This window comes from Nansenia antarctica (assembly GCF_963989245.1).
Source record: "Nansenia antarctica genome assembly, chromosome: 2".
Taxonomy (NCBI): Eukaryota; Metazoa; Chordata; class Actinopteri; order Argentiniformes; family Microstomatidae; genus Nansenia; species Nansenia antarctica.
Genome location: NC_137675.1, coordinates 52,720,058 through 52,729,850, shown reverse-complemented (window position 1 = coordinate 52,729,850; position 9,793 = coordinate 52,720,058). Strand labels below are relative to the sequence as shown.

Here is a 9,793-nt window from a genome sequence, read left to right as displayed (position 1 = left end):
CCCAGCCCTGAAGTGTGCATATTTCCACCTGGTCTGGGAGAAAGTGAGGGTGTCCAACTCTACACCAACCAAGGTGTGTGTGTGTGTGTGTGTGTGTGATGATGTCCATAACTCGACGTGTATGTCCATCTGTGTGTGTGTGTGTGTGTGTGTGTGAGAGAGTGTGTGTGTCCATATCTGTGTGTGTGTGTGTGTGTGTGTGTGTGTGTGTGTGTGAGCGTGTGTCCATATCTGTGTGTGTATGTGTGAGTGACGTGTGTCCATATCTGTGTGTGTGTGTGTGTGTGTGTGAGCGTGTGTCCATATCTGTGTGTGTGTGTGTGTGTGAGCGTGAGCGTGTGTCCATATCTGTGTGTGTGTGTGTGTGTGTGTGTGTGTGTGTGTGTGTGTGAGTGACGTGTGTCCATATCTGTGTGTGCCTGACTACTCTGGCATTGCCTGTCTGCCGTATTTACCTTTTTTTAGTATTTACATACTGTAGTATTACCAAACTCTGTCCATCTAGCCTATTAACACAGATGTAGCCACCCTGTACCTATAGTGGCGGTGGCTTAGTGGATAGCTAGTTGGACTGATGGTGATCTGAAGATCATGCGTCCAAACCCCACCTGGGAACACCGCCGCCGCCACCACTAGTGTGCCCTTGAGTAAGGCACTTAGCACTAAGTTACTCCAGGGAGACCTAAAGATAAAAAGCATTTTTCCTAAATGATAAAAATGTAAATGTATTACATGGTGCTACTGTATTCACACACCAAAGTGCCCATATTTCACCACGGCACTGCCTGCCTGCCTGCCTGCTTAAGCCTCTCACCAGCTGTGAGGACAGCATGCAATTAACACAGCAATCTGTTCAAGAGCATCTGAGGCCACAGCGCCGCGGTCAGGCTTCTACAGTACACACACACACACACACACAGATTTGGACACATACTCACACAGATATGGACACACGTCGCTCACACATACTCACACAGATATGGACACACACACACACACACACAGATGGACATACACACAGATATGGACACACGCTCACACATGCTCACACATACTCACACAGATATGGACACACGTCGCTCACACATACTCACACAGATTTGGACACACGCTCACACACACACACACACACACACACAGATATGGACACACACTCTCACACACACACGCTCACACACACACACACACACACACACAGATATGGACACACACTCACACACACACACACACACACACACAGATATGGACACACGTCACTCACACATACACACACAGATATGGACACACACACACAGATGGACATACACATCGAGTTATGGACATCATCACACACACACACACACACACATGCAGTCAGTTATGATGATGAGGCAAACTGACATGGCTGTTTAGCCAACATCGCAGAGCTCCAACATAAACAGACACAAATCCCCCCCCTCCTTAATACTATGTTTAGTCATTCAGAAACCTGCCACTCTCGTGTCTCATTCTGTCGCTCTCTTCCCCCCTCTCTCCCCCCCTCTCTTCCCCCCTCTCTTCCCCCCTCTCTTCCCCCCTCTCTTCCCCCTCTCTCTTCCCTCTCTCTTCCCTCTCTCCCCCCTCTATTCCCCCTCTCTCCCCCCTCTCTTCCTCACACCCACACACTCCTAGGTGGAGCTCAAGCGTCTAAAGAAGGAATTCCACTCGTTCTGTGTGGTGTGTCAGAGCTGTCTGTCAGTGGGCCAGGCTGAGATCAGAGACCAGGTGAGATCAGAGACCAGGTGAGGTCAGAGACCAGGTGAGGTCAGAGACCAGGTGAGGTCAGAGACCAGGTGAGAGCAGGGGGGGGGGGGAACAATCTGACAAGGATGACAACGACGGGCTGTTTTTGTAAGGCTGCTCCAAACTAGTTGGTAGAGCTGTCTGGTATGGTAGCAGTCGTCACCCAGTGTGGGTGTGTGGGGGGATGATGTGTGGAACTCGACTGTGTGTGCGCATGCGCGGGGGTAGTGGTGGTCTAGTGGATAGTGAGTTGGACTGGTGATCGGAAGGTTGTGAGTTCAAATCCTGCCTGAAACACTAGTGGGCTCTTGAGTAAGGCACCATTCTCAGCCCATAGTGACTCCAGGGGGAATGTCCCTGTAATTGTAATTGTAAGTCGCTTTGGATTAGAAGCGTCTGCTAAATTCTAAATTCCTATCATCTCCCCAGGCGTTTGTGCTGCTGTGTGACCTGTTGCTGCTGCTGGGGGTGGGGGCGATGAGGTCTCAGCCCGCCCTGCGCACGCTGGCCTACCCCCCCTCCGACTCCCTCCGCTCTGAGATGGCCGCCTTCCTCCTGGACTATGTCTTCACTGAGCCTGAGGATGACGAGCTGCTTGGTAGGGAACATTACCTTACGTTACCAACATTCTCTCTCTCTCTCTCACCCATCCTTCCTGTCAATCTCTACTGTCTCTATTGCAGTAAAAATAAAAATATGAGTGGGACTCGTAAAAAAAAAAAAAAAAAAAACGTAAAAAATATATTATATACCGGTGTATATGTTACGGTATATGTGGGAATACGGTTTATGTCGGCATTTCCCGGGGACATGGCAGCATAAAACGTCGACTTGGTACATGCTGGCATGTCTAACCCTAACCCTAGCACCCGAGCACCTAACCCTAGCACCTAACCCTAACCCTAGTTTTCCCACATGTACCGTATTCCCACATGTAGTGAAGTGAAGTGAAGTGAAACTTTATTTATATAGCGCCTTTCGTACACGGATGCAACTCAAAGCGCATTATATATATATATACATCTCACATCTCATTCCTCTTTTTGTGCCCGCCCCCCCCCCCCCTCTCTCTCTCTCTCTCTCTCTCTCTGGATAATGTCTTCTTTTGGCTCCTCTCTCCCTCAGATTTTTCAGAAGAGGAAGAAGCGGAGGAGTTGAACATAATCCTCCAGCGGAGGAGAAACCAGGAGTTGAACATATGTCGCCTCCAGCGGAGAAGAAACCAGTTGTCTGGCTTCTTTAAACTGGTCATCTATGGAGTCCTGGACCTCAACGCTGCCATGGACATTTTCAAATACTACAGCAAGGTGGAGAAGAGAGGGAGGGAGGGAGGGAGGGAGGGAGGGAGGGAGGGAGGGAGGAGAGGATGAGGGCAGAAGGGTGGAGAGGGTAGGGCCTGAGGGAGGAGGGGATGAGGCCTGAGGGGAGAGAGAAATGGGTCAGAGGGAACGATAGAAGAGAAGATGATGGGAGGGAGGCAGAGAGGGGGATGAAGTAGGGGAGAGAGGAAGGAGAAATGGGAAGAGAGTAAGAGGATGGAAGAGAGGATGATTAGAGGGAAGGAAGATGGAGAACTGGAGGAGAGAGAGGAGGAAGAGATCACCAAAAAAGGTAGCACTGGAAGGAAGAAGTGTGTGAGAAGGTGGAGGAGGGGTGAGAAGTTGTTCTTAGTATCAGTGAGGGGGCGGAATGAGTCAGAGGAGAGAGAGAGAGAGAGAGAGAGAGAGAGAGAGAGAGAGAGAGAGAGAGAGAGAGAGAGAGAGAGTGGGTGAGAAACGGATGGAAAGTTGAGAAAAGGATTGATTAAACACAGTGGTCAGAAGAATGAGAGGAGGATGACGACTCATTCTGTCACGTCTCTCTCCAGTTCTACAAAGACTACGGTGACATCATCATGGAAACCTTGAGCAAAACCAGGCTCATCTGCCCCACGGAGAGCGCCAGCACTGTCTGTCTGACTCTGCAGCAGGTGTGTGTGTGTGCGTGTGCGTGTGTGTGTGTGTGCGTGTGCGTGTGTGTGTGCGCGCGTGTTTAAATAAACAATACCTCTGTATTACTGTGTGTAAGTGATGAGGGGTGGACTACTAATAGGGTGTGTGTGGTGTGTGGTGTGTGGTGTGTGGTGTGTGTGTGTGTGTGTGTGTGTGTTTCCTCAGCTGCTTGCTGCGCTGGCTCCAGAGGAGCGTGGTAGTGAGGAGTTGGGAGAGATCAGAGAGCTGGCCAAGAGACTGGCTATGAGCTTCAGCGTTGACCTGCATATGTCACTGATTACCCTGCATATGTCAGTAACACACACACACTCACACCTTCGTCTCTCTCTCTCTGTCTCTATCTGTCTCTGTCCCTGTCTGTCACTTTCTCTCTGTCTCTCTCTCTCTGTCTGTCTCTTTCTCTCTCTCTCTCTCTCTGCATCTTTCTCTCTCTGCCTCTTTCTCTCGCTCTCTCTCTCTGCCTCTCTCTCTCTTTGCCTCTTTCTCTGTCTCTCTCTCTCTGTCTATTTCTCTCTCTGTGTCTGTCTTTCTATCTCTCTCTTTCTCTGTATCTTTCTCTCTGCATATTTCTCTCTCTGCCTCTTTCTCTGTCTCTCTCTTTCTCTCTGCCTCTCTCTCTCTCTCTCTCTCTCTTTGTGTCTATATCTCTCTCCGTCCCTGTCTGTCGCTTTCTCTCTGTCTCTCTCTCTCTGTCTGTCTCTCTCTCTCTCTCTGCATCTTTCTCTCTCTGCCTCTTTCTCTCGCTCTCTCTCTCTCTCTCTTTGCCTTTCTCTGTCTCTCTCTCTCTGTCTATTTCTCTCTGTGTCTGTCTTTCTATCTCTCTCTTTCTCTGTATCTTTCTCTCTGCATCTTTCTCTCTCTGCCTCTTTCTCTCTTTCTCTCTCTCTCTTTCTCTCTGCCTCTCTCTCTCTCTCTTTGCCTCTTTCTCTGTCTCTCTCTCTTTCTCTCTCTCTCTATTTCTAACCTATGCAACATGGTGCAGTTTGTGCCACGTCTGTGTAGAACCATGTTTGGGTTGTTGATGTGTTCTCAGGAGCGGTATCCGGTTTGCGCTGCGCGACGCGGTGAAGGGGAAGGAGCCTCCGAACCTGCCCTTCCTGGAGATCCTCAGCGAGTTCAGCTTCAAACTCCTCCGTCAGGGCCGCATTCAAGTGTGAGTCTTAACACACACATACACACACACACATACACACACACACACACACACACACACCACACACAAACAGCACACACAAACACACACGCCACACACACACACACACACCACTCACACATACACCACACACAACACACATACACCACACACACACACACACACACACACCGGCAAACATGAACACACGTCTTCATCCACACAAGCATCTATACATATGACTTGACATATGACATATATGATAGTGTGTTTGTGCACACAGACACTCACACAAATATTCAAATAACCACCCAATCAATCATCCCCCCTTTGCCCTCACTTGCAATAACTTCCACACCGGAACTCACACAAGATGTAGTAAGTACACGTGACATTAATATGATATATAAATACTTGTAGGTTGTTCTTACTCTTTTTCCTCCATCCATCCATCCATTCGTCCCTCCCTCTCTCTATCCTCTCCAGGTCACGTTTCCTGAGAGCTGAGCTTCCCTCTGCTCCCTCTGCCGTCCCTGAGTATGTACCAGCGTTCTCTGGACCCTGCTAAGAGGGTTAGGGTTAGGAGGAGGGTTAGGGAGAGGAGGAAAAGGAGAGCCCAGCACCGTCCCCCCGTAGCATCCCTGCATCCACGCACAGGAAGACCACACCCCGGGGTGGGTAACACACACACACACACACACACACACACACACACACTCATACTCACACAGACATTTACACACACACACACACACACACACACACACACACACACACACACACACTCACTCGTACTCGTACTCGTACTCACACTCACACTCACACACACACACACTCATACTCACACAGACATTTACACACACACACACACACACACTCACTTGTACTCACACTCACACTCACACACACACACACACTCACTTACACTCATACACACACACTTTTAAATGTTTTGGTTTGTTCCAAAAACTTGACAAAAAAGAAAATGACATTCCATAAACATATATACAGTCTCCGTAATATCACAGGAGTACATACTATTTGGGAAAAGTGTGTAGGCCAGGGTTTGTTTAAATGAGAGAGGGGCCTGATTAATTAAGGCTGGGGTGGTGGCTGCTAAGGATTTAGGAGGTTTAACCTTTTGACCTCTCTCTCTCTCTCTCTCTCCAGGCTCAGCAGCGTCCAGTGCAAGCGGACGAGGGGTGTGGCAGGACAGCGGCAGCATCCACTCCCTGCCGACCCCCACCCTGACCTCCACCGTGGATTAGACCCTGCTAGTCTCTCTCCTGTATTAAACCCTGCTAGTCTCTCTCCTGTATTAAACCCTGCTAGTCTCTCTCCTGTATTAAACCCTGCTAGTCTCTCTCCTGTATTAAACCCTGCTAGTCTCTCTCCTGTATTAAACCCTGCTAGTCTCTCTCCTGTATTAAACCCTGCTAGTCTCTCTCCTGTATTAAACCCTGCTAGTCTCTCTCCTGTATTAAACCCTGCTAGTCTCTCTCCTGTATTAAACCCTGCTAGTCTCTCTCCTGTATTAAACCCTGCTAGTCTCTCTCCTGTATTAAACCCTGCTAGTCTCTCTCCTGTATTAAACCCTGCTAGTCTCTCTCCTGTATTAAACCCTACTAGTCTCTCTCCTGTATTAAACCCTGCTAGTCTCTCACCTGTATTAAACCCTGCTAGTCTCTCTCCTGTATTAAACCCTGCTAGTCTCTCTCCTGTATTAAACCCTGCTAGTCTCTCTCCTGTATTAAACCCTGCTAGTCTCTCTCCTGTATTAAACCCTGCTAGTCTCTCTCCTGTATTAAACCCTACTAGTCTCTCTCCTGTATTAAACCCTGCTAGTCTCTCTCCTGTATTAAACCCTGCTAGTCTCTCTCCTGTATTAAACCCTGCTAGTCTCTCTCCTGTATTAAACCCTGCTAGTCTCTCTCCTGTATTAAACCCTACTAGTCTCTCTCCTGTATTAAACCCTACTAGTCTCTCTCCTGTATTAAACCCTACTAGTCTCTCTCCTGTATTAAACCCTGCTAGTCTCTCTCCTGTATTAAACCCTGCTAGTCTCTCTCCTGTATTAAACCCTGCTAGTCTCTCTCCTGTATTAAACCCTGCTAGTCTCTCTCCTGTATTAAACCCTGCTAGTCTCTCTCCTGTATTAAACCCTGCTAGTCTCTCTCCTGTATTAAACCCTGCTAGTCTCTCACCTGTATTAAACCCTGCTAGTCTCTCTCCTGTATTAAACCCTGCTAGTCTCTCTCCTGTATTAAACCCTGCTAGTCTCTCTCCTGTATTAAACCCTGCTAGTCTCTCTCCTGTATTAAACCCTGCTAGTCTCTCTCCTGTATTAAACCCTGCTAGTCTCTCTCCTGTATTAAACCCTGCTAGTCTCTCTCCTGTATTAAACCCTGCTAGTCTCTCTCCTGTATTAAACCCTGCTAGTCTCTCTCCTGTATTAAACCCTGCTAGTCTCTCTCCTGTATTAAACCCTGCTAGTCTCTCTCCTGTATTAAACCCTGCTAGTCTCTCTCCTGTATTAAACCCTGCTAGTCTCTCTCCTGTATTAAACCCTGCTAGTCTCTCTCCTGTATTAAACCCTGCTAGTCTCTCTCCTGTATTAAACCCTGCTAGTCTCTCTCCTGTATTAGACCATATCTTTGCACATTTCGTGACGTCTGAATTATAAGGTTCTATCTCCATTTTTGTCAAAATTTTGTTTTTTACATACGGTAATCTGTTCCATTAGGTGTTTATTAATGCCTGTGTGGTGTTATTTTTAAAATGTTGACATTTTTTTAGTTAGTAATTAATAAAATACAACGGTTCCATCTCACAAAACATAATGGAATGTAAAAACTTTGACGCTCAATATATAATATCTATTATATATCTATTTTTTTTATATAACCTCTAATGTATACATCTGTATACACCATACTGTACATAGCTACAGCGTGATACCTCACTGACCTAGCTAACACACCTAGCTAACACACACCTGACCTAGCTAACACACCTAACTAACACACCTAGCTAACACACACCTGACCTAACTAACACACCTAGCTAACACACCTAGCTAACACACCTAACTAACACACCTAGCTAACACACCTAGCTAACACACCTAACTAACACCTAGCTAACACACCTAACTAACACACCTAGCTAACACACCTAACTAACACCTAGCTAACACACCTAGCTAACACACCTAGCTAACACACCTAACTAACACACCTAGCTAACACACCTAGCTAACACACCTAACTAACACACCTAACTAACACACCTAACTAACACACACCTGACCTAACTAACACACCTAGCTAACACACCTAGCTAACACACCTAGCTAACACACCTAGCTAACACACCTAACTAACACACCTAGCTAACACACCTAGCTAACACACCTAACTAACACACCTAGCTAACACACCTAACTAACACACCTAACTAACACACCTAGCTAACACACACCTGACCTAGCTAACACACCTAGCTAACACACTACATTTAATTTAATTTAAATAACCGGACAGGACAAAAACACACTTCATCCTGAAAATGTGAAGTTTTCATGCTGTTCCATACCGTTTAATTGTATTTTCATTTGATATATTTATATAAATGAATGAATGATGAATGAATGGTCTTTATTGTCATTGATATAGTACAGGTACCAAACAACGAAATTGTAAATGTAATAAATAAATAAATAAAAACATGAAAAACCGGCTTAATCGCCATCAACTACTAGCTGGAAGCTTATAAACAGGCGTTTTATTGGTTATTTCGTTTTGTGTTTACAAATGCCGTGTGTGGCCATTAAAAGACCATCAAGGTCCGATTTCTCATCTGAACCCATGTGGTTCTGTTTGCCAGCCGCCCCGCCCCGCACTCTCAGGTGGTCATCTGGCCCCTGGGCGTGATAGAGCTGACCAGGCTCTGTCTGTAGGGGGGCCAGGTTCTTCCGACAGGGGTCCGGGGAGGCTATGCTGCAGCTCGACCATCCGCCGAGGCACAGGTCCACTTGCTCACCCTGCTTCAAGGTGTTTTCATCCGAGTCGGCCTCCGAGTCGGGGACCTGTGGACCCTCCCTTGGGCAGCCTCAGGTGTGCCTCTGGGTCCTCCTCCTGTGGTGGAGGTCTCTGGGTCGCTGGGGGTCACGGATGCCTGCCGTGTGCCTTGTTCCTGCTTCATCCCTACATTCAATCTCCACTGATTGCTCGGCGTAAGGAGACAGGTGCCTGTCTGGGTCGCGGTCTGTGGGGTCGCTGGTCCCTCCTCCCTGGCCAAGGGCTAGGGGCGCCACACTCCCCTACCCTCAGTAATAAGCCGGGGTCTGCGCGGCCTGCCACTGCCATCAAAGAACGCATCCAATTCAAAGTCCTCATCCTCACATACAAAGCCCTCCATAGCCTCATCCATTGTTCCCCTCACTGTCCCACCCTCAAAACTCAAAGGCTTCGGTCACCGTGCCTTTTCATGAGCTGCACCCCGCCTCTGGAACTCTCTCCCTCAACCACTCAGAGACTCACCCTCACTCCTCACTTTTAAATCCCACCTCAAAACCTACCTGTTCTCCCATGCCTACAGCCTGAGCCTCCCCTACCCCTAGCCATCTCCCCCATCCCGGCCACCCCCGCCCCACCCCCCCCTGGACACGCATACAACCTCCCCTACCCCTACCCATCTCCCCTAACCCTGCCACCCCCCTGATATGCATACAGCCTCCCCTACCCCTAACCACCTCCCCTGTCCCTACCACCTCCCCCCCCCTCGCTGACTCTGTGTTCCATGTTACTTGTGTTTTCCGTATCCCCTATATTGTCAGCGTCTTTGAGCCTCGGAAAAGCGCTATATAAATCCAATTAATTATTATTATTATTATTATTATTATAGGCAC

The 9,793-nt window shown here is 48.0% G+C and overlaps 1 pseudogene across 1 annotated transcript in view; it reads left to right on the top strand.

Annotated features, from left to right (window-relative positions):
* LOC308150263 (cohesin subunit SA-1-like) overlaps positions 1–8,842 on the top strand; it is a 17,534-nt pseudogene extending 8,692 nt beyond the window's left edge. The window contains exons 13-18 of the transcript in view: positions 1,651–1,743; positions 2,191–2,359; positions 2,887–3,068; positions 3,918–4,042; positions 4,786–4,905; positions 8,770–8,842. The product of the transcript in view is annotated as a cohesin subunit SA-1-like (transcript). The remainder of the gene's footprint in view (positions 1–1,650; positions 1,744–2,190; positions 2,360–2,886; positions 3,069–3,917; positions 4,043–4,785; positions 4,906–8,769) is intronic.
* Positions 8,843–9,793: the final 951 nt, after the last annotated feature.